This window comes from Crotalus tigris, unplaced genomic scaffold, assembly GCF_016545835.1.
Source record: "Crotalus tigris isolate CLP2741 ecotype Arizona unplaced genomic scaffold, ASM1654583v1 scf7180000024362.2655971311:6658466, whole genome shotgun sequence".
Taxonomy (NCBI): Eukaryota; Metazoa; Chordata; class Lepidosauria; order Squamata; family Viperidae; genus Crotalus; species Crotalus tigris.
This window is the reverse complement of record NW_024100530.1, coordinates 920,914-948,381: the sequence shown is the minus strand read 5'-3', so window position 1 is coordinate 948,381 and position 27,468 is coordinate 920,914. Positions and strand designations below refer to the sequence as shown.

Here is a 27,468-nt window from a genome sequence, read left to right as displayed (position 1 = left end):
TCTAGGCAGTGTATAATAATGTTAAAAAGAGGGGTCCTGGGTGCTCTCCAAGCTTGCTTGTATTATTGCAAATGTTTCATTACCCAAACTAGCTAACCTCAGTCCAGCGTTGATGATGTTACCTAGTTTGGGTCATGAAACGTCTGCAAGAAAACAATCAAGCTTGGAGAACACCAAGGGTCCTTCATTTCAACCCCGAGCTACAAATATTCTCCTTTAACATTTAAAAGGATAAAACTATACAAAACCTGTATATAATATGAATAAAATGCTATACAAATATCAATTATCAACTTGAATTAAAACATGGGGAGGGAGGGAGGAAGTAGGACAGTGGTGGCAAACCTACGGCATGCATGCCAGAGGTGGCACTCGGAGCCCTCTCTGTGGGCACACGTGCCATTGCCCATTTGTTTAGCAGCTGTTCAAAGTTACAAGGATGAGGCTTACGACCGATCCACATGGTTACAATCGTTGTTGCAGCATCCCCCATGGGTTATGTGATCAAAATTTCGGTTAACAAGGGTTGAAGTGTCCCGGGTCCATGTGTTCACACCCTTTGCAACCTTCCCAGCCAGTTTCCAATACGCAAAGCCAATGGGGGGAGGGGAAGCCAGATTCGCTTAACGACCAAGTGATTCGCTTAAAAACTGCACTGATTCACTTAACAACCGAGGTTAAAAAAAGGTTGTGAAATCAGGTGCCTTCCTTAGCAATAGAAATTCTATTTGTGGGCTTTAAAGACCTGGTTCGGCCAGCTGGCCTGGGGCCCCAATGAAGGTGGTTGATTGAGTAATAACAGGTCCCATGTCTGCCCATCCCGCCTCCACTCTCTCCACAGATCCTTGCTTTTAATTTTTGGTTTTAATTTATTCAGGTTTTAGTGAGGTAATTTTATGTCTGTAAGTCACCCAGAGTTACCTTATGGTAAGACGGGCGGCCAATAAATTTTATAAACAAACAAACAATAAAGGACTACCTATATGGTGATGATCATCATCCTTTATTCTGGAATTATTTCCTTACTACAGTGCCTTATGCATGTATGTTCCTATACATCAAGAAGAGACCTGGTTAAGGAAAAGCACATTGTTTTTTCTTCTAAAAATGTCACCGGTTCCCCAATGAAATCTTTAGATATCATGAGGATTCAAAATTGAGAGAATTTCAAACTATTTTTATTGGTATTGAATCTGGATTAGTTTTTGTGGTTTCCTACCCATTATTTACATATTTCTTTACTGCTTCCCTACAGTTTATTTCTCCATCTGATGACGGTTGCAAACTACAAACCAATTACTTTAGAGCAGTTGGTGGAATAAACCTTTCTGTTCTTTAAAAATGAATTGCAGATGGTGACCTTTTGATTTTAAATATAAATCTATGAATAAACTTTTCAAATCCTATGATAGAAGGTACTCATTTCAGGAAACCTAAAATCTGTAGTGTTATGCTGTTTATATTATCACAATGTTCTTATTAAAACAAGCATCATATTGAAACAAAATACAAGTACACTTATTGGTTTTCTGAATAAGCTTGCAATAAGATGGTTAAAATTTGATCATAAGCTTGGAGAAAATTCTGTTTTATTTTTGGCAAAGCACTGTTCGTGCAAGTTTCAAGTGACTGATTGTCCAAAGAAAGACAATTCATTGTTCAGTTTCTTGGACACAAAGGTACCATTGTTCTTCAGTCTTATTCTCTTCTCATTCTAAAATATCCTATTATTTATTTTAAAGAAAGCATAAATGACCATAACAATAAAATCTAGCTCACTCTATAATCATGTATTTTATACCTAGCCAAATTCCTTTCTCAACTGTATGAGCTTCTTATCATCTGAATAGTTGTTAAACATAATGGCTTGTTTGTATGGTCCAAGATTGTTTCAGAAAGTTATTTCATATGTAATATTTTAACTAATTCTTTGCTGGGATTTACAAATGTTTTAATCTTTGCAAGCAGCCTAGAGTTGGGTTTTAAAATGGCCAGCCATACAAATCTTTTAAGTAAATAAATAACCTCACTCCTAGGTGGCTTTCATTCTGTCATCACAGATTTTTTTTCAATGCCGTTGTAACTTTGAACGGTCGTTAAATGAACTGTTGTAAGTTGACGACTACCTGCATTTCAAGAAAAATAATTTTCAACAATGGACACAAAGGTCTCATAAAGGCTACCACCCCTTTTCAACTGATCTGAACTGATTTGAATCCACTCTTTTTCAAATACAGCGATAGCATAGCGCAGGGGTGTCAAACTCAATTTCACTGAGGGCCGCATCAGCTTTGCGGTTGTCCTGGGGGGGGGTGGCCAGAATGGGTGCAGCCTACTGGGTGGGCATGGATATAGTGGGTGTGGCCTACTGGGTGGGCATGGCCAGTTCTACATCATTTGCATCAAGGGTGCCTATGGGGACCTGGGCAGGAGTGGGACAGGTCTAAGGGGCTCTGGCAGAAGGGGGTGGGACCGGGGCAAGTGCCAAGGTATAGTCCACCGGGGCAAGTGCCAAGGTATAGTCCACCGGGGCAAGTGCCAAGATGGCCACCACAAAATTGTACATTGGCTCCCAGCTGGCCTGGGCCAGGGCCAAGGCAGCAGGGGCTATTCCCTCACTGTTTCCAGAATGGCTTCGCGGGCCACATGAAACCACTTTGTGGGCCGCATCCGGCCCCCGGGCCTTGTGTTTGACATGTCTGGCGTAGCAAAACCAAATTCTCTGACTTGATCTTCTCCAACACACTTTGGCACACATCTGAAAGTGAAACAGAACAACCACTTCAGCCACGCATGGCATGGCATAGGAGAGTAAACCCATCAGGATAAGATTCAGCAGTCCATCTGCATTTGACAGCAAAAATCAGTCTTTTCAAGACTGCAAAGTCCACATTTTGGATAGAGAGGAGCAGTAGTTTGAAAGAGGGGTCAAAGAGTCCATCTATATCAAAACTGAACACCCCTCTCTCAACCAAGTGGGAGAGATAAGACACCACCTATATCCAGCCCTTTCATCAGTTCCAAAACGGATTCCAGAACCAATTGCACTCTGATTCAGGTGACCTTGAGGGCACAGATAAACTCCAAATAGCCCCAAGAGCTCTGAGGGAGGGTGCTAATTAACCAGGTGACTACAAAGAAATATGATCCGCCCATCCTATTAGAACTAATCCTTCCATCGCCCCCACCATCCTGTCAGAACTGATGAAGCTTCTTAGATGAGAAGCAAAAGGTCTTTTTTCTTTTCAAGGAAAAAACAGTCCACTTGCCTTTTGAAAAAGCATCTTTGAGACATCTGAAAGGAAGGTTGAGGAAAGATGGATGCATCAAAGGGCATATAAGTCATAGTGTTAACCCCATCTAAGCCGTTTCATCAAACCACGCTTTGCTCCTTCTTACTAGAGGATTTCCCTTATTCATCATTGTAAGGGTAAATTTAGGTGTGTGTGGCATTTATAACCCAGAAGTTTGTCGTTTTTATTGCTGTGAGTCAACTATTTCTGAAAGTAACCAGACGGGTGGCTGTGTTACGAGGGTGTTTAACTTGAGTATCTTCATTTGAACATGTTATGAACACTTCTGACACCATTCAGCTGGTGTGGCTTTAGTAGGTTAATGCAAATTCTCTATTTTTATGTAGATCAGTTAAAAGCAAATTAATTAGACAACAAAAAAGAGAAAAAAACATGTAAGTAAAGTAAAGCTTTAGTTACACGGACAATTTCACAGCCAGCCCCAGAACACTTTTTTAAAACATAAGATTACCACTAAAATGGTTATACTCAAGATCAGGAAAGATAAACCCTTTTTTGATTAAAAAATACAACAGAAGAGTAATTTGATTATAGATATAATCAGATAATACATTCTGAAGGCGAACAATGCCTGAAACTACATAACTTGCTGCCTGCATAACTGCGATTTGCACATTTAAAATGATAAATTTAAGGCTATCAATACTAAATCAATTCCAGGAAGAGCAGATAAAACTGAAATAATTCATCATATCACTATATTGAAAACACAAAGAGGACACAAAGGTAATGGAATGCTTTGACTTGAATTTGATTTTAGGTTTTTCAAGGACAATCCTCCCTGTAAGAGTTTAACATATACATTTTTTTTTAAAAAAATCATCCTTCAAGCACATCTGATACAAATATACTAATGATTTTTATTGGTCAGATCTTGAAAGCAAGGTTTATTTTAATGGGGTATGCATTAATTAACCCAACATGTACTATCTTTCGGCGTATCTGGCCAAGTACTTTCATTTACTCGTGTTTATTGTGAAATGTTTGCATTCCCAACATTGGAAGCCCACACACAGATTATTTCATACTTCTCCTCAGAGCACTTTACAAAAGTTAAAAGAAGTTATTGTTTTTGATTAATGCATTAAGAAAAGCCCCGAAACCAGATGCTCAGAAGAAACACATTCTTCATTAAAACATCGAAGCGGCATTCATATGAAAATGAAGTGCTTAAACAGAAGTTATGCAGGCCAGCTTTTCATAGTTTTAGGTATCCCACAAAGAATTAACTTTGTCCATTTTGGCACATAACTCAACAGAAGACTTTAAAAAAACAACAACACTTCACCAACATATTTAACTGTAACAATTATATTTAAAAAAAAATAAAAATCTCACAGTAGATAAACAGATATGTGGGATAGTGTGCTACAGATGGGAATTCTAAAGCGGTGGTTGTCATCTTTTGATTAAGAAAGGGAAATGATTTCACTAAGAAGACATTCCCTCTTGTGTTGTTTTGTTTTAACCAAGTTTGTACTTTCCACTGAACTGGACATATTTATTGAGTCTCATAAGTTACTTCACGGTTACCAACATCACTGTAATCTCAACAAACTATCTTTTTTCTTGCCAATTATCTAAATATCATAACTATAAAATATCTTAAAACATTCTCTGTAGTGTAAACATCTTAGCTACAAAGTCTTAAGTGTAAACAGAACGATGCATCAGAATGATTTTAAGCGATGTTATAAAAAAATCTGCTCTTAAAAAACTAAACAAAAAATGTAAAGCTTCCATCTGGTTTATGATTTTTCCACTGCAGAAATGCTGCTGTGTGCCAGTTTAGTGAACCATAGCTTACTAAAGAGATTGTCGAGGTCACAAAGAAACAAAGAGCAAGACTTTAACGGTTACAGTTTTCTCTCTTTTATTTCTCACACATCAGTCTGATATGGCTCAAATAGAATTAATACTGCAGCATAGAAAAACTATATATATATATATATATATATATATATATATATATATATATATATATATATATATATATATATATATATTGTCAAAATAATGATCACCAAGAGAATATCTATCAAAAATAGAATTTAATCCACCAAGCTTTCGTCAAATACATTTGACATCGTCAGGGTTAAAAGGCAAACGCCGGGGGAAGTCTTATATACAGTTGTTTAATGCCTGTTTCAAGAGCCGGAAACAGGCATTAAACAACTGTATATAAGACTTCCCCCGGCGTTTGCCTTTTAACCCTGACGATGTCAAATGTATTTGACGAAAGCTTGGTGGATTAAATTTCTATTTTTATAGATATTCTCTTGGTGATCGTTATTATTTGGACAATATGAATATTCCCAAGAGTCGCATTTTTGTTTTTATTTCTAATATATATATATATATATATATATGCACAATCTGTTTAAAAGGGAACCATTTGCACAAAGATTAATGTTTTGCAAGAAGTGTCATTTAAGTAATTATGGTTGATTCCTTTGCAGCATCCAAGTGTATTGCTATCACCCAACCGAAGTGAATTTATGCCTTCTTTACAATCTGTACACACATAGTTAAATATAGATAGTAAATTGCAGATGGGAGGAAAACAGGAAAGCAATTTCAAAGCTCTTTTTGGAAGTCTTTGGATAAGTTTTAAAGGAGTATTGATTAGGAATTCCAGAGGAACGGTTCTACCTATTCCCTAAACCCATAGAAAGGAAGAGCTGGTGGCATTGCTTTATTATATAAATATATTATTAGGGAGGGATAGGATCTCTTTTAACTCCTTTCAAGTTTCTTCTTTAAAGCCTCCAGTGATGGAGCACCCACAACTTCTTTTTTTATATATAAAAAAAGTTTTTATTTTTCATTTATCAATTACATAAACAAAAAAAATTTCACATTTGACAAAATAAAATAAATACACATAGGTGTTGCTTGCCCACCCCCCCCCCAAACTGCATCCGCCCTCTCTAACACTCTCCCTTACTTCCCTCCTCTTTCTCACCTCCCCTCCCCTCTCTCTCCCCTCTCCCTCTCCTCTCACCATCCTACTTCCTCCCTAACCTTTCTCCTCCACTCTCATCCCTCTTCGGATACAGTAGCACCCACAACCTCTGAAGGCAAGCCATTCCACTGGTTGATTGTTCTCACCATTAATTCTAGGCTGCTTCTCTCCTTGATTAGTTTCCATCCATTGTTTCTTGTCTTACAGTAACTTCTGATGCTTTGGAGAATAGATTGTGGCAGCCCCTCAAATATTGGAGCACTGCAATCATGTCAGCCCTAGTCCTTCTTTTCACTAGATTACATGTACCCAATTCCTGCAACCGTCCTTTGTATGTTTTCCGTCTCTGCCTCCTTATTATTTTACTGATGGAGTTATTTGCAGGATCTCTTTGCCAGGCTGGCAGTTCCAGTTGTGAGCGTAACTTACAACTCTTCCTTCCATAATATTCATACGTGAGATACATTTCTTTGCATTTATGTGGGGGGTGGCTAAAATTATTCTCATGCACAGAATCTTTATGCATATGGATGGAAATACACAAAGTCGTTTTAACACGGACTTTTTCTCACACACCTACCCCTTTCCTTTATTTATGCTGCAGTTGGATCATTTTGTGGGGGACATCCTTCATTTTGTTTTTAACTAAGTCAAAAAAAAGTACAGGTTTTTTCCCTTCTCTCTCTTTCTGAAACTACCAGAAAATTGTAATGTTCATATAAGCAAGGCCAGAGAACTTTCAGATCACTTTTTTTCAAGCACCCAAGGATGTATACCTTATGGACGGTTTGTTATTTCAATAAAAGAAATATCCAATTTTCTCTCAAAAACAGACTTTTCTAAATAAAATTGACTAAGGGAGAAATTGAAATAACGTATCTTTTGTTTGGGTCCTTAAAGATCTGAGCTTCAATCTCTATGCACTGAAAGGCAGTAATAATGAAAAGCTGGTAATAAATGTTTATAAATGATAAATTTGAATTGCCAACTCTCTCTTTTTTTGGGGGGGAGGGGTTCTCATGTTTAATGGACTTATTTTATAGCATTAAATTGGCCTGGTAGAGATGAGAAAGAATGTTATACTTTTGTTATGGACATCTTAAAGTTTCCAAACTTTCTATCTATCTATTCATCCATCTAATACATGCTGTATACATATAGTTCATGCCTAATATACATACATAAACATGATTGATGCCATCTGAAAACCATCTGGAAATCAGGATTCATTTGTTTTGCTGTCCAGGCCAACATTTACATTTAAGTATTTGCAGTCAAACTCATTTACTAGTAGACTAACCGTCACAAAAAGGGATGCATTTTAAATCAAAAAGGAAAGATTATATGAAAAAAAGAATCTTGTACAATTTCTCTCTTTGATTACATTTTTTTCTTAAGAAATAAAATTAAAGATACTCCTCCTAATTTTCTCGTCCCCTCAGCCTTTGCCCCTATACTGAATAGAACAGCCCCAGAAAATTAATTCTGTATTTCCATGGATTAAGCAGTTCTGAAAAACTTTTCTAGAGATGTCTCTTTTAAAAAAACAAAGCATTATATATCTGGAAATATATATTTTATCTTCTAATCAGAAAATCAAGGCAGATATTGTATCCAGAGCCTATTCAACTAAGAATGCTTTACACATTTCTAGCACAAAACAAACTATCATTTTTTTACCTGGGACATATAGAATCTGTGGATTTAGTAGTCTGTACACATGACCGGGAGACGAGACTTCACCTAAGGAATCCCAATTCAGACAAGAGTTGAAAGCAGGCTGCTTAATCACTCTGTCTCAATTTTCCCATCTGTGAAAACAGAATAATTACTAAGTGGACTAAAGGAGGGAAGACGTATGGTAACAGTTACTCAGTTAGTAGGTGGCGATTTATAATGCCCATTTGCTTAGACTGGTTGTGCAACAGTCCTAAGTGTAAAAAATGGTCACAAATCATTTTTTTTTTCAGTTATAATTTTGAACGATCTCCAAACAAACTGTTGTAAGTTGGGGGCTACCTCTATTGGGATAAAAGTGAATGCAAGGAAAAGTTTTTCCATGATTCTTTTCCACTGCAGCCCTAGCACACCCAATGATTAATAAGATGATTTTTCAAAAAGATGTTCCGCTGTGTAAAATTTACTTCTGCACTCCAAATTCATAAGAACTTGTACAATCCAATTCCCATATTGTTTGCTCACACAAGGAAACAGGACGCTTTGTTGCTACAGCACCAATCTGCTCTCAAAAAAAAAAAACAGAACCAATCCTTTGATAGGAAATTTTGCAATGCTAGTTGTACCTCCTTTGAGTTGAGTTCAGCATAACCCCCCAAATCCTTACTTGCAGCCATATGTACTTTTATGTAGTAGGTGAACTTTTTGTAATTTATTTAACTCAGATGTGTTTTGCATTGAAATCTGCAGTTCATAATCATTGTTAATTATATGAGCCATTCCATTCAAAGAACAAAATGAACTGTTGACGGAATAGATACATTGTGTGTGTGTGTGTGTGTGTGTGTGTGTATACATATAATATATACACAAACACAACACATATACATACATAAATATACAGAGAGAGAGAGAGATACAGAGAGATACAGAGAGAGAGAGAGAGAGAGAGAGAGAGAGAGAGAGAGATGCATATAGAAGTTCAAAATTTGTGCTGCGTTTGTTCTTTTTTATGAGTTATGTGCTATTGTTTGCCCTCCTAATTGGATGACTAAGTATCCAACATTGCAGAAATGTTAAATTGTGTATTCAACTTGTCAGTCAACCTGCCCTTTGTACGGCATTGGATAGCTGCTGAGCACATCCAATCAGAAGAGCCAAATGAAATCCGTTGAGCCAATCACAAGAGAAGGAACTGTCATCGTGTAGGCAAAAATCAAGTGGTATTCATTGGAGAAAATCTGCAAATGATTCTGCAGTGGCATTCCTGTGATCCCTTTCCAGCTACGTTGCCGAAGTGAAGAAACACAATATTGAAATGTTTCCTATAAAATATTGATTCCTCCATATCACCACATGAAGAAGTGAAATTCTCTCCCTTTCCTAAAATGTGCAGAGGAGGGGATGTTAGCAGTTTTACACTCCTGCTCAGCATTTCAACTCTGCCAAAAGAAATTATCTTAACTTGGCATCTCTGGTGACTTCTATGGTCTCAGACTTGACAACCAGGTTAGGAAATAATTCATGGTCGGGCCTCTGTGTCTTCTTTTGCATTTGATCACCCTAAATGCAGGTACAACATGCTTCATCCTGTACTTTATCTGTAAGTGCAGCTGATTTAACTGATTCATCCTCTGATAAAGATGAGAGGGAAATCTCAACTCTGCACAAAGCTTCACAGCCTTTGCTTAAAATCCTTAACAAAGAAGAGCCCTCCACCTTCTAACATTTCATCCTTTTTATTACTTTATAATATAAAATACAAAAGCAAACAATAGGAAAGATAGGGGGAGGGAAAAATGTAGAAAAGAAGGGAAAAAGAAAGAAAAGGCGTTGACTTCCAAGTAGAAACAAAAATAATTGTGTGGTGTTGTTTTTTCTTTTATCAAAGCAGTCAATTGAGCCATCTCTGCTAACTCCATCAGCTTTTGCTATCATTCATCCATTCTGGGGATTGAAGCATCCTTCCATTTTTTTAATTTTTTTTTTATTTTGCATTTTCTTTGCTGCCGTAAGTGTCCTCCACCTTCCGAACCAACTTGTTCTCTGGTTGAATTGTTTGCGTCTTTAAGAACTTCTTGCTAATGTTTAGCTTAATGTGCTTTTAGTTTAAGGACAGTGGTTCTGGTCCAACTTTCCGCTCCTTCATTTTTGCACGACAGCCCTTCAAATATCTAGAAATTACTTTCATGTCAAAATAGTGGAGAACCATTTCTCCAAGAAATCCAGGCTGAGCTGAGGCCCAAATCCCAAGAGAAACAGAACAGTTTTATGTAATTGATATTCTTGTTCCAAATACTAAAAATCAAACTTATGGTTTAAGGATCCAGAATCAAACACAGAATGCAGTTGTAACAAAAGAAAAGTCATGCGAGAAACTAAAAGTTCAAACGGTTGAATAGAATAGAATATGAGTTGCAATGAGACTAGAAGAATTATCACAGCAAAGAAAGGGATGGAAGCTAGGTTAGTGTAGTGATTAAAAACCAGGAGAGTGTGAGTTCTAGTCCTGCTTAGACACAAGGTTGTCTTTGGGCCAATCAGTCTCTCAGGAAGCATACAATAGCAAATCATTTCCAAAATCTTGCCAGGAAAACAAAAACAAATTGCTGCCAGTATCAACTGCAAATCATTTCCATAAAACTTTGTTAAGAGAATGAGAACTCCTCATTCTCTTAACAAAGTTCAAGAAGCACTGGTTTGTTTTGCTTTGTTTTTTTACAATGCCCCTTTATCTGCCACTATTGAAAGCTTCACATCTCAAGTGCATCTGGAGTTATAATTGCATTTTAAAAAAACAGCATTAAAATTATATGAAGGTCCAAAATTAAAATTAAAATCCTAAGAATGTAAAATCCATGTACAAATTTTTCATTTGGTAGAAATCCTATTGGACAGACATATACCAAAAACTAGTGACTAATTTATTCCCAAATTAGTCTGCCCATATTAAAGGCAAAATAGATCAGTAGGTGATTTTTTTTCCCCCCTCAGGATTTTTGAAATGAACTGTGTCACATAGCAACCATTTAAATAGCCCACAATAACCTTAAGCAATTCAGGACTTTGGAGGGATATTAAACAACAGCAGGATAGAATACTGGTTGAGTGTATCTACATAAGAAAAGTTAAGAACATGGCAAACTTCACTTTGTTTAGAAAGAAAGCAGATTTAAAATAATGAAAGCAAACCACACAGATTTAATTGATAGAGCATTTGAAATTTGGTTTATAGGTAGCTCCACATTCATTACACACAACAGACTATATATATCCCACAAAGAAAACACACTAGAACTTTCCTTTCTTTTCACAAACTGGCCACTACAAATTTCCTCAGCTATATCCGTTGCTAAGCAATGTGGATATAGGACTACTAATTAGGGCTGCATTCTAAATCACCTTTGATTTTAGATGTATTTGTCCTTAGTACTCTAAAACACTCTAAAACACTCAGATGCCTCCCCTTTCAAAGAGACAGGCCAAAGCTAGGTCTTCAAAGAAGGGACACCTAAGAGTTCCTTCACTAACTGAACTGGGTCACAGTTAATGCATGTGCCAACTAAGAAATAGATCATACAGCAGGAATGGATGGATTGTATAGGACTAAACATATAATGAATTTTCAGTGGACACTTGTGCAGTTGGAGATGGCTAATACCAAGTGTGCATCTATTCTATATGAATGGAACTATCCTAGAAAAGACATTTTTAAATGGCAGGATAAAAACATATGTAGAAAGTTTAAAAATGGAATGTAAAGGCAATAGAGCCAGTTCTAACTTTTTGAACTTTCATGTGTATTTGGTGTATAATTCTATCTCTTGAACTTTTATGAGCTTTCTCTAATTGCCCTTCCTTCCTTGCTTCCTTCCTTCCTTCCTTCCTTCCTTCCTTCCTTCCTTCCTTCCTTCCTTCCTTCCTCTTTTCTTTTCTTTTCTTTTCTTTTCTCTTTTTTCTTAAAACAGCAGCAGCAGTATTTCCCTAGTATATTTCACTGGTTTTGGTCACTCTTATGAGATCCATCAATTAATTTGTTTATAATAATAATAATAATAAAGTTGGAAGGGACCTTGGAGGTCATCGAGTCCAACCCTCTGCTCAGGCAGAAAACCCTACACCATTTCGGACAAATGACTGTCCAGTCTCTCAATCTCCTGCTATCGGGAGGGGGGGAATTACAATGTAAAGGAAGAGCTTCTGAACTCCAGTTGACAGCACCCTTCACTCTTTGTCAACATTGCTAAAGCTAAAGGGAGTTGTTGTTCAGCTGAAGGTCAGCTATGCTACCTGTACATTCACTACTGTCAGGTGCGAAGAAACAGGATCATACAGTAAGTATGTGATGGTTTATTGTTCGTGCCTATGCACAAAAATCTAGTCTATTGTGCGCTAGATAAGAGTCAATGAAATTCGAGGGTGGATTTAGACCATTTGTGAGAATGTAACAGCTCTAAGCTGATTCCTCTCTTCATCCCCAGGCTCTGCCTGCTTTTCTCCTTCATTTACACCTGTAATATGAAACCTTGTCAAGGTCTTGAAAAGTCCTAAATTAGTGTCTTTACTGTAATTGTATCATCCATTCTAAAGGAAGATTGTATTAGATAGCCTGTTCCTTTTACTAAAAGAAAACTCTTATTAACACGATTCACTTATAGTTTCCATATATAGATATTCTACTCCAACAGCTTTAAATAGATTCTTTTTTCCTGTTCATTTCTGAAATTGCTATTAAGCCTTTGTTTATATTTATTTTTACCTCAAGGGTGGAGTAGGCATAGGATTATTTCAGACTTACTTGAAAGATTTTCAGCGAACAGAAGCAGAAGCAAAAAAAAAAGAGAAAAAAATACTTTCTACAGACAGATTGCTTTTAACCTTGCTCTCTGATCTTTAGAATTACATAGCTAGGAGCTTTGATTATATCTCAAATTTAAGAGATTTAAAGAATTGCTGGGCACTTCTAAGAGAAAGACAGATTTTGTTCACTCCCCAACCATTCAGAAAAATCTTCCACACAGCAACAAATCCTTCCAAGCTCAATAAGGCAGAGCTTCATCACTAGCGAAGCTGCCTGCCTAGACAGAAAAATTATTTCTCCAAGAAACGTAGGAACGAAACTACTTTACTTCATAATATGTCTCTGCACTTGTCCCAAAGAGGCTTTTTCAAAAGGCAAATGGTCAGAGGCTTGGCAACTGGCTCATATTTATGACCGTTGCAGTGTCCCAGGGTCATGTGATCACTCTTTGCAAGCAAAGTCAATGGAGAAGCCAGATGCATTTAACAACTGTGGTACTAACTTAGCAAGTGCAGTGATTCACTTAACAACTGTGGCAAGAAAGGTTGTAAAATGGGGGAAAACTCACTTAACAAATGTTTTGCCTAGCAACAGAAATTTTGGCTTCAGTTGTGATCATACGTCAAAGACTATCTGTGTGTGGAAGGTGTACTAAGCAACTTTACCATCCCCAGCCAACCATAAACAGCTGTAGCCAGAGACCTTTAGATGCAGTAGTGCAGGGGTAGGCCACCTTGGCTCTTTTTTGACTTGTGGACTTCAACTCCCAGAATTCCTGAGCCAGCTTGAAGTCCATGATTCATAAAAGAGCCGAGGTTGCCTACCCCTGGTGTAGTGGTTAAGACAGGGGTAGGCCACCTTGGCTCTTTTATGACTCGTGGACTTCACCACCCAGAATTCCTGAGCCAGTTTGGCTCAGCTTGGAAACCTCTTCCTTTCCCCTCAGCATGGCTGGCTCAGGAATTCTGGGAGTTGAAGTCCACCAGTCATAAAAGAGCCAAGGTTGACTACCCCTGCACTAGTTTGAAGAAAATGTGTGGGATTGGGATGATAGAACCATCAAAACTGGCACTGTGGAATTTCAGCCTCCAGTGCCTAATAATACTATTTACTGCTTATTAATTCAGTACATGAATTCTGGTTTTCATATTGATGGAATATAAACATATTACTGCTGGCATTTTTTTTTTAAAAAAAGAAGCCTACTTGTGGGTGGTTGCAAAGCACTTTTTCCCCACTTTATTTCCCATTGTTTTAATTTTATTCTATTTCCACATGTGTTCTTCCAACGTAGCACAGCAAACTTGGTTATTAGAAACATCTGGGGTGCCCATGCTGTAGAGCAGGCCAGCTCTGCTTCTACTCTAATTGCCTGTCTTTATTAATTTATTAAGCTCCAGTTTGCTGGCAAGAGATTCTTGGTCCATTCGAGAAGGGCACAGGTTACTTTCAGTAGGAAACCTCCCTAAGCATTAGCACCAATAAGGCTGCTTGAATTTAGAGGGCAAGGCCTTCCTGTCTTCTGAACCACAACAAGGAAAGTTTAACTGGTGTAGAAATACGAACATGAGTTTTGGGGAAAGGCAGAAGTTCAAGTGAATTGCAAAGAGGAAGGGTCCCATCTGTTTGCTGTTTAAAAAGGAAAAAAAAATGTGCTAACATATAAGCTGTTAAAGAAATGCCAAACCATAACATGGACCCATCTGATCCAAACACCCTTACACCTTTCTTTTCAATGAATACTGCTGGAGTTGACTAGACCAGGGCTTTTCAACCAGTGGTACGGGTACCACCTGTGGTACATTGCACCTGGCAGGTGGTACGTGACCATCCTAGAAAAGTGGTAGCAGGGGAGGGGAATGAGCTGAACCGGTGGCAGCACCGCACAAGCCTGAGTGAGAGATGGCTGGAGCTGCAGGGCTGTCAGGGCTCAGCGGAAGCACCAGGGTCAGCGCCAGACTCCAGCTGGAGCTCGGCGCTGATCCTGGTGCTTCTGCTGAGCCCAGAAGAAGCGCCGATCACCTGGAATGTTGCAGCATCTCCAGGGTCTTGTGATTTCCATTCAGATGCTTGGCAACTGATTCATATTTATGACGGTCACAGTGTCCCAGGGTCATGTGAAACCTGCTGCAACCACCCAGCAGATGGGTGGAATAAAAACCAAACACCCCCCACCCCACCCCCACTGGCAATCCTCAACAAAAATGCTCACAACAATGAAAACCTCGGACAGGAAGAGCGCAGCCGGGCGGACAGGCAGGTGTATTACTCGGCTGTGCCTTGCGGGGCACTTTTTTCAGTGCCATTGTAATTTCGAAGAGTTACTAAGCAAACTGTGGTAAGTCAAGGACTACCTGTACTTCATCAACTTTTTCCTTTTTTTTTTTTTTGGTCATCAAGTTTTTGACACCTTGCTAGGCGACTGGTGGTACTTGGATATTGCCATATCCTAAAAGTGGTACAATGGGTGAAAAGGTTGAAAAGCTCTGGACTAGACCAACAAGCTAGACTGTTTTAAAATATTTCTCTCTAGAAAGATGGGGAACATAACACTTAAACCACAATGTAAAGTAGTGGTATCATGAAAGAGGCTTTTATTTTCTTGATCATGTAAAAGGGATCTTCAAATCCTTTTAGCAGAAATCAGAATGTATACTATTCTGAGCATATTGGACTCCCATTTGACATTAAACCATGGTTTGGTGAACAACCCATAGCTGGTGGGGTTCATGCATCTTGTGAAGTTATAAATTTCTGCTTACAAACCATAGTGGGCAGATTGCACAGCATACTGATCCAAAATTAAATAAAACTACATTATGCTTTAGTGTGATATCTGAACTAAACTTCAACTCATACCAAAAGAGCTGCTGTTTCTCTCAATCTGGTGCTGGATGCTGCAGATCTAAATGTGCAAATTAATCTTTAGCCCCTTATGACAAGTTGTTGTCAAGTTTTACGCTACAAAAATGAAGCGACATTTTGAATAACTTAAGGACACTGCCCAGGTTTCTAGGAAGAACTTGGAACATGTTGCCCCCAAGAAGAAAACAGAACAAAAACTACGTTTGAGCTCATTGTGAAAGGCTAGAGAGTCATTTGCAGCTAGAAAAAAATAAAAAAATGAAGACAGTATAATATGAAAAGTTGCACAGAGTTCCCTCTTTTGGAAACAATTTGTCCATACATAAAGCAGACAAAAGAGAGATACGGGAATCAAGCTGTAAGGACTGTAGGTATAAACACAAACAGCTTCACTGCAGTTTGGTTTTTTTTTTTTCAGAGTCGCCCAAGATTGATTCAGGGAACAATTATGGCAAGGAAACGTCATGAAATTTTTGTCACTGATCTTTTCCATGCAAAGTCAGTATGCATGTGTGTTCAATTCCAAGTGCACAATTGAAGACTGATGTGGAGAAAATCCAAAGTGCAAAATGAAAAATCCAGCCGCTGAGTATACCCCAATTCCCATATGAAGGAACGTCTGTATAATCCTAGTTACACTAAGCAAAGAGTTATTATACAATTAGCCGCTGCTAGCTTGCAGAATGGGACCAATGATTAATTCACCAGTTCTGTTCTCTCGCTGCCATTCTGCATATTGAGGAAGGAGTGACAATATCACTTAAACCCAAAATACAAGTTCAGCCAAACTTTCTTTGCAAAACAGGTATTTCATATTTGGAGTGAGATTTTGTTCATGGGCAGAGTCTCTAAACATCTACTCTTGCTTCCAAAATCACAGACTCAGAAGCTCTGTTGTTTTCTGGAAGATAATCGAATCTTGACACAACAATTATCAGAATGAATGAAATGGGAATTTATCCTGGGCTATTTCTTTTCAAACACTATTGTGCTGATCAGCACTTCTACCCTGCAGTGAATCAACATTCATTTGTAAGAGAAATTTTTATCCACTTGATCACATGAATGATTTAACAAGGGTTGGAAGAACTGGAGGAATAACAAGCAACTGGGGGAAAGAAAAGATGCACTTCATTTGGACAATTAAAGAATCTGAATAAATTACTATGTATTTAAAATAGAATATTTAAAGGTCATTAATTCTGATTAAAAACCTTAATTTTTTAAAAAAAACTTTAAAAATGTAAGTTAAAAAATATAGCAATGACTGCCAAATATTTTCACTGTTTATTATGATGATAGAAAACCTAATGTTACCTTGTCACCTTTTGATCTTTCTCATCTTCCCTACTGTTGGTGTATTATGATTTATCAGTTGTTATTTGTGTCTTATGATTTATGATTGTATCTTATGATTTGTGATCTATGACTTATCACTTTGTTGTTTATGTGTACACTGATAGCTTCTGCACTGGAGACATATTCCTTGTGTGTCCAATCTCACCTGGCCACTAAAGAATTCCATTCCATTCTATTCTATTCTATTCTATTCTATTCTATTCTGTTCTGTTCTGTTCTGTTCTGTTCTGTTCTGTTCTATTCCATTCCATTCTACTCTTATTCCATTCCACATTCTATTCTATTCTATTCTATTCTATTCTATTCTATTCTATTCTATTCTATTCTATTCTATTCTATTCTTCATTCCATTATTCTATTCTATTCTATTCTATTGCATTCCATTCCATTCCATTCCATATTTTCTGTTCTATTCTATTCTATTCCATTCCATTCCATTCCATTCCTTCTATTCTATTTCATTCCTTCTATTCCATTCCATTCCATATTTTCTATTCTATTCCATTCCATTCCATATTTTCTATTCTGTTCTGTTCTGTTCTGTTCTGTTCCATTCACTCCAACTTGTGAAAGTCACAACAGTTTCCTGGAGATTTGAACAGGAAAATGTGTGAAGGACGGACAACTTCTCTTGCCAATTTAGCTATAACTTCTGTTTGAGCTCAGAACCATCAGATTCCTGTTGTTCTGCCATCAACCACCTCTGGTTCAAAAGGCATAAAATCACAAATCTCAGGCAAGAAAAATGTTGCTTTGCCTTTGTTTCACAAACCATCTGAGGAAATCGAGCTTAAGTCAAACTAGGAAGATTTCTTTGTTTAGTTCCTGTCCAGAATGCAAAAAATGTGTTTGCCCATCTTGATGAATGAGTTGCTTTTCAAAATAATACTTAATTATGTCTTTGTGTGGCTGTGAACTTTATTTGACTTTCCATCAGAAATTATCTCCCAGATTATCAGCTTTTGTACAGATCACACATATGCTCTGCATACATGTGCACATATTTACCAATATTTTAGAATAACTATATTTTTCCCTTTATCTTAATGGTGACTTTTGCATTTTATTTGCTGGCCTATGACCAAATAAAGATTGATTTGATTTGATTAAACCAAGAGTTTTTTTCTTAATGTCCAGTATGGAAACAAACATAGTCAGCTAGAATTCAAGCACTTGTGAAACCAAAGTACTTCAGACAAATCCAAAGAATTTCAAATATATTTGAAGTACTGTATCTATACAGATACTTACAGGACTAATCTGCAGGGGAAATGAGGGCAAGGATAGTCTAGCCTAAAGATTCAATGCTGTATTTGACTGTGGAGAAAAATTCTAAGACCAAGGAACACGTTGTCAAAAAAAGCAGAGTTACACAGCACATGTTTTCACACCCAAAGACACATATGGTGTTCGCTGGAGCTTGCATCGTAAGGAGGAGGCGTGTGAACTCTCCTATGCAAAACATGTGTCAGTGTAATTAATCACTTTGGCCATTAGAAAGTTTTTTTTTTCAAAATAAAACTGTAGAGATTGCACTTTAGTGTTTTCTGTTCTTTCAAAAGGTGAATGCAGCTGAATATTATATGACTTGCCTCATTCTTTTGTGGCTGGTGTTATTGTTGTTTTATGTGCCCATCAATGAAGGGTGCCAGTTTAATTCAGTAGCTCAGGACTAATATTGCGAGATGCAGCCAGCTTATAACTTCTGGAGCATATTAGTTTCTACAACACCCCAGATGTTGAATGGGAAATATAGTTCTTTTTCTCAAGCATGTGACAAGTGGTAAATTTAGACATCTCTGAATTAATTCAGTAAGTTTCCATTAACATTGCAGATGGGTATCTTAATAAATTGGGGGATTCTGTCAATTTCATTTTTGACAATTTTCTCTTCTCACTGATATAAATTTTCTTTTCGCTGCTGCTGACAAATTGAACAGCAAAGATCACATGAATATTTGCATGCATGATGGTGTATGAATGTTATTGCATGCATGTGTTATTGCATGCATGTGTGTTCACTTTTGCTGGCAATCTTCCTTCCTTCCTTCCTTCCTTCCTTCCTTCCTTCCTTCCTTCCTTCCTTCCTTCCTTCCTTCCTTCCTTCCTTCCCCCACTTACCCCTTAACCCCCTTCCCAGCAGGCAAGTAAGTGACTGCTGCTGGGTGGCAGAGGGAGTAAGGGATTGAGAGACTGGCTGGGAAATTGTCACAGAATATTATAAATGAAGATCAATTGACATCAGCAGCAATCCAGTAGTGCAGCAGCAGCCAATAGTACTGAAGCGGCCACAACTATTCCAAATATTTTTTTCCCCCTCAGAAGTCATGGCTCCTGGATTTTGGCTACATTCCATAAATTAGAGCATCTGAAGTACCTTGGCTCAAAAATTTTTGCATTATGATGTATTGTTTTGCCCAGTTAAAGGTCACAACAATGGAAGCTTTAGTAATAGATAGATAGAACAGGACAATAATTACAGTTCATTATTAAAAGGAAATGTTTCCTATTTTTTTCCTGCTAGCTGAGAGAGACCACTGCACAAAACAAGACAAGCCACGGGGATGCTCCCTTACCTACAGTGACTAGGTTCACTAGGTTTACATTTTGATACAGAAAATAAATCACGGCATCAAAAGATGGAATTTTTGCCACCAATTTTCAGCAGGGCGAAGATGAACTGTCTATAAAGCAGAGACTGGTGGGGGAAAGAACATATTTTACTTGTGAGTTGCCCATTAACTTTGTCAAATGAAGCAAATATATGTGCCCCAGGATAATGCTGAAGATCCAATCTGGATCGGTCATCAGCACCAAGGGTTTAGTCTTCTGAGCTTTTGGAGTCATGCTGGAGCCCATTCTCAGAGAACTTCTGTCTTTCCAGAATGTGTCTTGACTTTTCAGTACGCATTCTGGTAGAGAGAAGTTCCCTGAAGATGGCTCCAGCACAAGTTGAAAAGCTCAGAAAACTAAACCTCTGGTCACAGTGACCAACCCAGATTGGATTTGAAACATGTCCTCCTCTTTATCATTACGTTGATTCTAAAGGGCTTACTCTGTTTGAATCCTGCCTGTGAGTATCCAACGGGCAGGAATACTTGTCAGCAACGTGCACTTATCAATCCCAAATGTAGTAATCAAGGTTAGAAATGCTGAAAAATTGGACTGATGGAAATTGTGCAATTAACTTTGTTTTTGTTCACCCTGTGAGGTGTTCACAGCGCACTAAACCAAACCTAAACCAACCCCACTGATGACCTAGTATCTTTATAAGAAGCCAGATTTGCAATCATTGTTTTTTGAATGGCCAAAGTCATATGGAAATCTCTCAATCGAAATTGATATTCAGAATTCTAACTCTACTGCAGAAAGTAAGAAATCCCAGCTGAGAGACTGAAAATTGCTCTCAAGAATCTCAATAATGTAGAATAGTCCAACAGCTTTAAATCAGACAGAAATGAGAAATTGTTCAGAATAGATAGATGAAGGAAATCTTTTTTTTTATTATGCCATCTTGAGAAGTTAAACACTTCTCAATATTTTGGTGAAGACTTTGGTGACATATTTGAATAGGATGGCATGGTGGCCTAGTGGTAAAGATGCTCGCCTCCCATTCACAAACTTGAGAATTTAATCCCAGGTGTTTCTCTCCCAGGATATAAAGATGTTTCTCTCCCAGGGTATAAAGAGAAAATATCTGTTGTGAACTCCACATAGGCGTCAGGAAGGGCAACTGGCCAGTAAATGCTCAGCTCCATCCAGTGGCACTGATTCTACCCTGAATTAAGGGATGACAAGGTCATAAAAAGGTGGTTTTTATTTGTGACATATCTGAATAAACATAGAGCAGTGACATCAAATAAGTTTAAATAAGTTATGTTTTGAGTGCTAAGCCTTAGTTCCAGAGTTTTTTTGGGGGGGAATGAGAATTTCTGAGTGTCCCAGAGTGTCGTTCTTTTGTCAAGTATGCATGGCGGAGTGCACGGCATGTTTACATTTTGTATAACTTGGTTCCCGTTCAAAAGATTTCAAAAGTAAAGGGAAAAGAGCGCTGCAGAAAACCTTAAAGATCAAGGATGTAAATCCATCCCGATCCAAAATGTCAGCACTATCAAAGACCCAAATTAAGCCAAATCATGCTGCCATGCAAGGTATGACATCCCAAAAAATGGCAGAAATATTCCTTAAGTGCAAACGTCAAAATATATTTAATTAAAATCGACTAAAATCTATCTCCTGTCTTTCTGCTTGGAGGGAACGAAAGTAAGAAACTGTAGTCAATACTTCAGCTAAATTCAATGATTAAATGCAATTAAAATTTCTGCAGAATGCCTAGCTGTTCTGGAATTGACTACCCCGACCATCAAAATATTGATAGTCATTGGTAAATGACTTCTGGTGTTTAATCAATGTTATTTTTTTATCATCCAATTTTTCCTTCAAGTCAGCTTTGAATGCTAAACTACATTTCATCAAGGTTGGTAAAATGTTTAGAAAAGAACAGATGTCAGAATACGGGGATTGCCAATATTACTGATAGAATCCAGTAATTTCTTTCCTGTCCAAAGGCAAAAATAATAATAATAATAAAGAGTAATCTGCGCTGTATCTATAATAATAGAAAATGTATTGTGGTATTAATGGCTACAAAAAAATAAAATTATAAAAGCTATCACCATTTTTTCCAAGTTATCACTAAGGACAGTGTTTTTCAATTTAAAGTGCTTTTCACATCAAAACCAAAGAGGCCGTATATTTTTAAGCCTTAAGTATCAATAAATTGTAGTGAATACTGACATATTCCTGGTTGCTTTCAACTATGAAATAAAAATTACACAGGGCAATAATGAATGTTTAAGCCTTTAAAAATGGAGCTACAATCTCTTCTTTTAAGAAGGTTCTTCTGCTTGTTGCATGCAGATCATACCATTTACAGAAGAGTTATATAAATATAGATAAATCCAAAGAACTTTTTTTTAAAAAAAAAATCTGCCCTCTAAAAAAAAAATCTGCAATTTGCAAACCAAATATTCTGCAGACTATTGTTGCCAGGAAAACTCAAGGCAAAGCTAATGAATCACAACTTTGCAATCATCTTCACATTGTGAAAATTCAGAGTGGATTTTTTAAATATTTCTAGGTGTTGATAACCTATACAGCTTTTATAAATTTGCACAGACAAGGACTCTGCGAAGACAATAAGTAGATGCATAAGGAACATCTTTGCCTACATTCACAACAGAATTTCGCACAAGGTGTCCTTTGTGTCCATCCCCCCTCATTTTAAGGGGCATGTCCATTTCAAAGGGATGGGCAGGAAAGAGGGGTGTCCTTTCAAATCTCAGATGGGCACCAAAATTCCAAAATCCCACGATTGAATAGGGCATGACCATCCTGCTATAGTTCCTATGAAAGCCTTCCTAGAATGTTAGTTTAGTGTTAGTTAGAAGATTGGGGGGGGCATGTTGGTTCCGTGGTTAAAGATGCTGAGCTTGTCAGTGGAAAGCTGATAGCTCCATGCAATGGGGTGAGCACCCGTTACTTGCTCCAGCTCTGGTCCACCTAGCATTTTGAAAGCATGCAAATGCAAGTAGATAAATAGGCACCACTTCAGTGGGAAGGTAACAGCGTTCTGTGAACCTCAGCCTATAGTCATGCTGGCCAAAAAAACCCACAGAAAATGTCTTTGGACAACACTAGCTCTCTAGGCCAAGAAATCAGGATGAGCACCACGCCCTACAGTCAGATACGACTGCCAGGGAAACCTTTATCTTTTCCTTTTAGAAGATTGCATACTATTTGGATTGTCATTTTGTTGTTGTTAGTTGCGAAGTCGTGTCCGACCCATCACGACCCCATGGACAACGTTCCTCCAGGCCTTCCTGTCCTCTACCATCTTCTGGACTCCATTTAAGCTCACGCCTTTGCTTCAGTGACTCCATCCAGCCACCTCATTCTCTGTCGTCCCCTTCTTCTATTTCCCTCCATCTTTCCCAGCATTAGGCTCTTCTCCAGGGAGTCCTTCCTTCTCATTAGGTGGCCCAAGTATCATATAAACAGCTAAAAACATACTTGTAAGTTGGAGCAGAATTTTTTTTAAAAAAAGTCATAATTGTAGTGAGAATAGAAATTGTCTGAAATATTTTATTTGCCTTCACTCCAAATTAATGCTCACACAACTTCCTGCATTAGAGGACAAGGCTGAATTAAAATCTCTCCCCCCCCCCTCTGTATTTAACAATGTACAAAAATTAGCACAGAATGAAAGATGTTCCTCTGTTTGTTCTATTTTATCTTTCGAAGGAGCAACTTGCCAAACCCATCTCTCTCAAAGCTCGCAGCGATATGCAGAAATCCATGTAAAATATTATTCCATTATCAGCATAATTACAAATGACAAGAACCTTTCTTTGAAATTCAGACATGACAAGGGGGGGGTCTTGCTGTCTGCTCCACCATCCCGAGTCCTCGAAGGGTGGACGTGTAACCCACAGTGGAAAATCCTCTTATTTCAAACAGTCTACCAATTGTTTAAACTGCAATTGAGCACTTTATGTTACTCAATACCACTACTTTGTTACACTCAAACACAACACCTACACCTATGTAGCCTTTCAAATCTTAAATGCAAAATTGAATGTTGATATCAGTGTGAATGTGTGTGTTATTTAACCTCAGCACCAGCATATCACATCTTGCTGGAAAGAAATGTAAGGCATTGGATCTAGATTTAGTCAAGCTTACAGTAGACAACTGAAATCAATGGAGCTTAGCTATAATTAACCATGCAATTCTACTCAGAAATTCACTGGCTGCAGGGGGTTAAAATGTGGCACAAGTCACTTTTTCCAGCAGAAATCTTTCTCTGAAATGATTGATCTCATAGATCTCCTAATGGAGCAATCTGCTGGGATCGAACACAAAATATTTTAGGAGATGGAAAAGGGTTGAGGAAGGAACAACAAGGCAACGAAAGAAATACATTATGTGCAATTTCTGTTCTAGAATGCTTCTTTCTAGTTAAGGTCAGATAGGAAAAAGTCCTAACTAATTTTCAATACACTGATGGATATTGAAACATCTTGAACTGCACCCATCCTGAAATCACCAAAGTTAAGGTAGAATTATGACTTCAAATAACAATTCAGTTGGAATAATAGAATAACAGAGTTGGAAGGGACCTTGGAGATCTTCTAGTCCAATCCCCTGATCAAGCAGGAAACCCTATACCATTTCAGACAAATGGTTTTCCAGTCTCTTCTTAAAAAACCTCCAGTAATGGAGCACCCACAACTTCTGGAGGCAAGTCCTTCCACTGATTAATTGTTCTAACTGCCAGGAAATTTCTCCTTTGTTCTAGATTGGTTGTCTCTTAGTGTTCCAATATCTAAGGGGCTACCATAAAGAAGAAGAGATCAACCTATTCTCCAAAGCACCTGAAGGCAAGACAAAAAAGAATGGATGAAAACTAATCAAGGAGAGAACCAACCTAGAAATAAGAGAAAAAATTTCTGACAGAGAGAAGAATCAGTGAAACAGCTTGCCTTCAAAAGGTGTGGGTGCTCCATCACTGGAAGTTTTTAAGAAGAGATTGAATAGCCATTTGTCTGGAATTGTACAGATTCTCCTGCTTGAGCAGGGGGTTGGACTAGAAGACCTCCATGATCTCTTCCAACTCTGTTATTCTGTTAAAGGACTGACACATGGGGCACTCATCAAAAATGTCAAACATAGCACACTCAGTAGATCAGGCCATGAAGTTTTCCTCTGGCCAAGCATCCTGAGATGGCCTCAGATGAATCTTCAGATTTGTACATGATGAGCATTCTTAAAGATTGCCACCTGCTAAACACCAATACCTGCTGAGGCAGTGGACATTAACAGAAGCAGAAGGACAGAATATGGCACTCTGGCAAACTAGCCACTGCTGGCTCTAGACAAGCATAACCCATCTTCCCGAAAAGTGTCTGAGATCATTTGTAGACTCTGTACTTAAATCTGTCCCAAATGACCCGGTTAATACTTAGGACTATTAAAAAACAAGCTTTGAAAAATCTTCAAGTGTTGAGGGACGCCAAGTCCATTCCATGCCTCGTTCTTTCCTATCTGCAGCCTAATCCCCTCTTTAGCCGTATCGCTGGGCTTCCAGAGCAATATATTTCCAATGAATTCATGCAAGAGACTTGCATGTACAATAAGTCCCCACACTAAAAAGGCAGGTGTCGTGGACACAATAAACTCTAATAGCATCTTCCAAACTGCGAAAGAATTTTTAATACATAGATTGCTTTCTCCCCAGTAGCCTGCAATGGTTCCTCTGGAGCCATTATACACTTCTCGGTTGCTCTGGAGTCATATATGCACGCTAAGTGGGGCGCACACAAAGCCATTTAAGCGACTGGTGATTAAAAAAAATAAGAATAATTACTCTGAACAAGACAGGGCTTGACTGAACAGACTAAAAACAATTACAGGACTGCATGGTTGAATTTTGTTTTAGGGGGAAAAAATGACTTCTCTAGGAAAGAAGAGCTACAGGAACAGGACACCTGTTTTTTTTCGTCCTAGTTTATTTTTTTTATTATTATTATTTTATTTTGTTTATTTAAAATATTTATATAGCTGCCCATGTTATAATCAACTCTGGGTGACTCTCAATCAAAAATAAAGACAGCATAACAAAATGATACAATTAAGAAAACCTGGCATCATGTCATCGAGTCTCTTATCCCACAGCTGAATGAATGAATCAGTGGAATGGCTGGCTTCCCAGAGTTGTGGGTGCTCCATTGCTGGAGGTTTTCAAGGAGACATTGGACAGCCATTTGTCTGGAATGGTATAGGGCAGGGGTAGGCAACCTTGGCTCTTTTATGACTCGTGGACTTCAACTCCCAGAATTCCTGAGCCAGCATGAGGGAACTATGGCCCCCTCATGACTTGTGGACTTCAACTCCCAGAATTCCTGAGTCAGTATGAGGGAACTATGGCCCCCTCATGACTCATGGACTTTGACTCCCAGAATTCCTGAGTCAGCATGGCTCAGCTTGGAAACTCTCCCTTTCCCCTCAGCATGGCTGGCTCAGGAATTCTGGGAGTTGAAGACCACGAGTCATAAAAGAGCCAAGGTTGCCTACCCCTGGTATAGGGTCTCCTGCTCAAGCAGGAAGTTGGACTAGAAGACCTACAAGATCTCTTCCAAACCTATTATTCTTTGTTCTATGTTTATGGAAGACTAGGAAGGGGGGGGGGCTTGCCAATCTTTAGGAGGCAAAGTGTTCTATAGGCAAGGGCTGACATGGAGAAGGCATGCTTCCTCGCACCCTCATTATTATCAACTTATCACTTAGCTCCTTAAACCTAATGAGACAGATTTTTATGCAACTGAAATGGGTGTGTCACTTTGGTATAAAATCTGCACCCAAGAATGAGATGTGTCTTTCTCTTTCTGAATACAACCTGCTTTTTCTCAAGGGTAGGATGAGCAATAGTGTTAGAAGAGAAAAGGAAGATGATGGTGTGCTGACCTTTAGAAGAAAAATGATACTCTTGAGTGTCATGTTAGAAGAATATCAAAATAGAAAGAATGTCCTCTAGGTATGGTCATACTATGTAGGGTGTGATTAAACAAAAGTCAAATTGGCAGTCACAATAACATTGCCTATGTTTTCATGTGCAACACAATTATAAATCAAGTTAAAATTTGATCACACAGCCGCCATCTGGATTTTTTTTTTTTACTTAACCCAGCAATTACCCCGTATAGTAAAGTAATAAAGTTGGGCTTTATTAAACCAGCTGAAGCAACAGGCTTAAGGTTAGATAGGAGGGTCCAAATACTAGATGAAGCACGGCAACAAAATCAAAGTTCAAGTGAGATCCAAAGCATGAACTTCATAATAAAGGCAGGAGTAGGTATAGGAAAGTAGACTGCAGGTACCAATCTTAACATATCTCTGCATTTTTCACTAAATAAAGCTTCTGAATTCTCTTCAAGGACAGCCCCATGTGGAACACATAAGAGAAGCCTAATCAGGAGATGAGTGCCTATCAGCAGAGCTTCCTGATCCAAGCACAGTGTAAATGGCACATAGCACAAAGCTGGGACAATCCCTTCCTAGCCACAACTGCTGCCTGCTCATTAAGCAGGAGTTATGAGTCTAGGAGAAGCCCCAAGTTGTACACCAGACTGTTTGGGCAGCACAACCCCTTCCAGTACCAAACATGGCAAAGATCCTGAGCAAAAGCCCCCCCAAATTCAAACCCACCTAGTCAATGTAGCAACATTCCTTCTTTAGATGCTTTTAGATGCTTCCCCGTTATACAATTTCGTGCAGAAATTGCTTCAAGGCATCAACCTGTTAAAATTTTGCTTATGCTGTTTTCTAAAATATTGTAAATTGACATAACTAAGTAATAGCTAGATAATATTACAGGAAAGTTAGATCTGATGATCATTAACTGTTAAAACATCCCCAGCACCATGACC

At 38.2% G+C, this 27,468-nt stretch overlaps 1 protein-coding gene across 11 annotated transcripts in view; it reads right to left on the bottom strand.

Annotated features, from left to right (window-relative positions):
* ZNF536 (zinc finger protein 536) overlaps positions 1 to 27,468 on the bottom strand; it is a 482,695-nt gene that overhangs the window by 261,161 nt on the left and 194,066 nt on the right. For 8 of the 11 annotated variants that reach the window (XM_039327462.1, XM_039327461.1, XM_039327470.1 and 5 more), the window contains one exon: positions 7,960 to 8,090. The exons of the other annotated variants lie outside the window; for them this stretch is intronic. The gene's annotated coding sequence lies outside the window, so the exon portion shown is untranslated. The remainder of the gene's footprint in view (positions 1 to 7,959; positions 8,091 to 27,468) is intronic. 11 annotated transcript variants of the gene reach the window in all.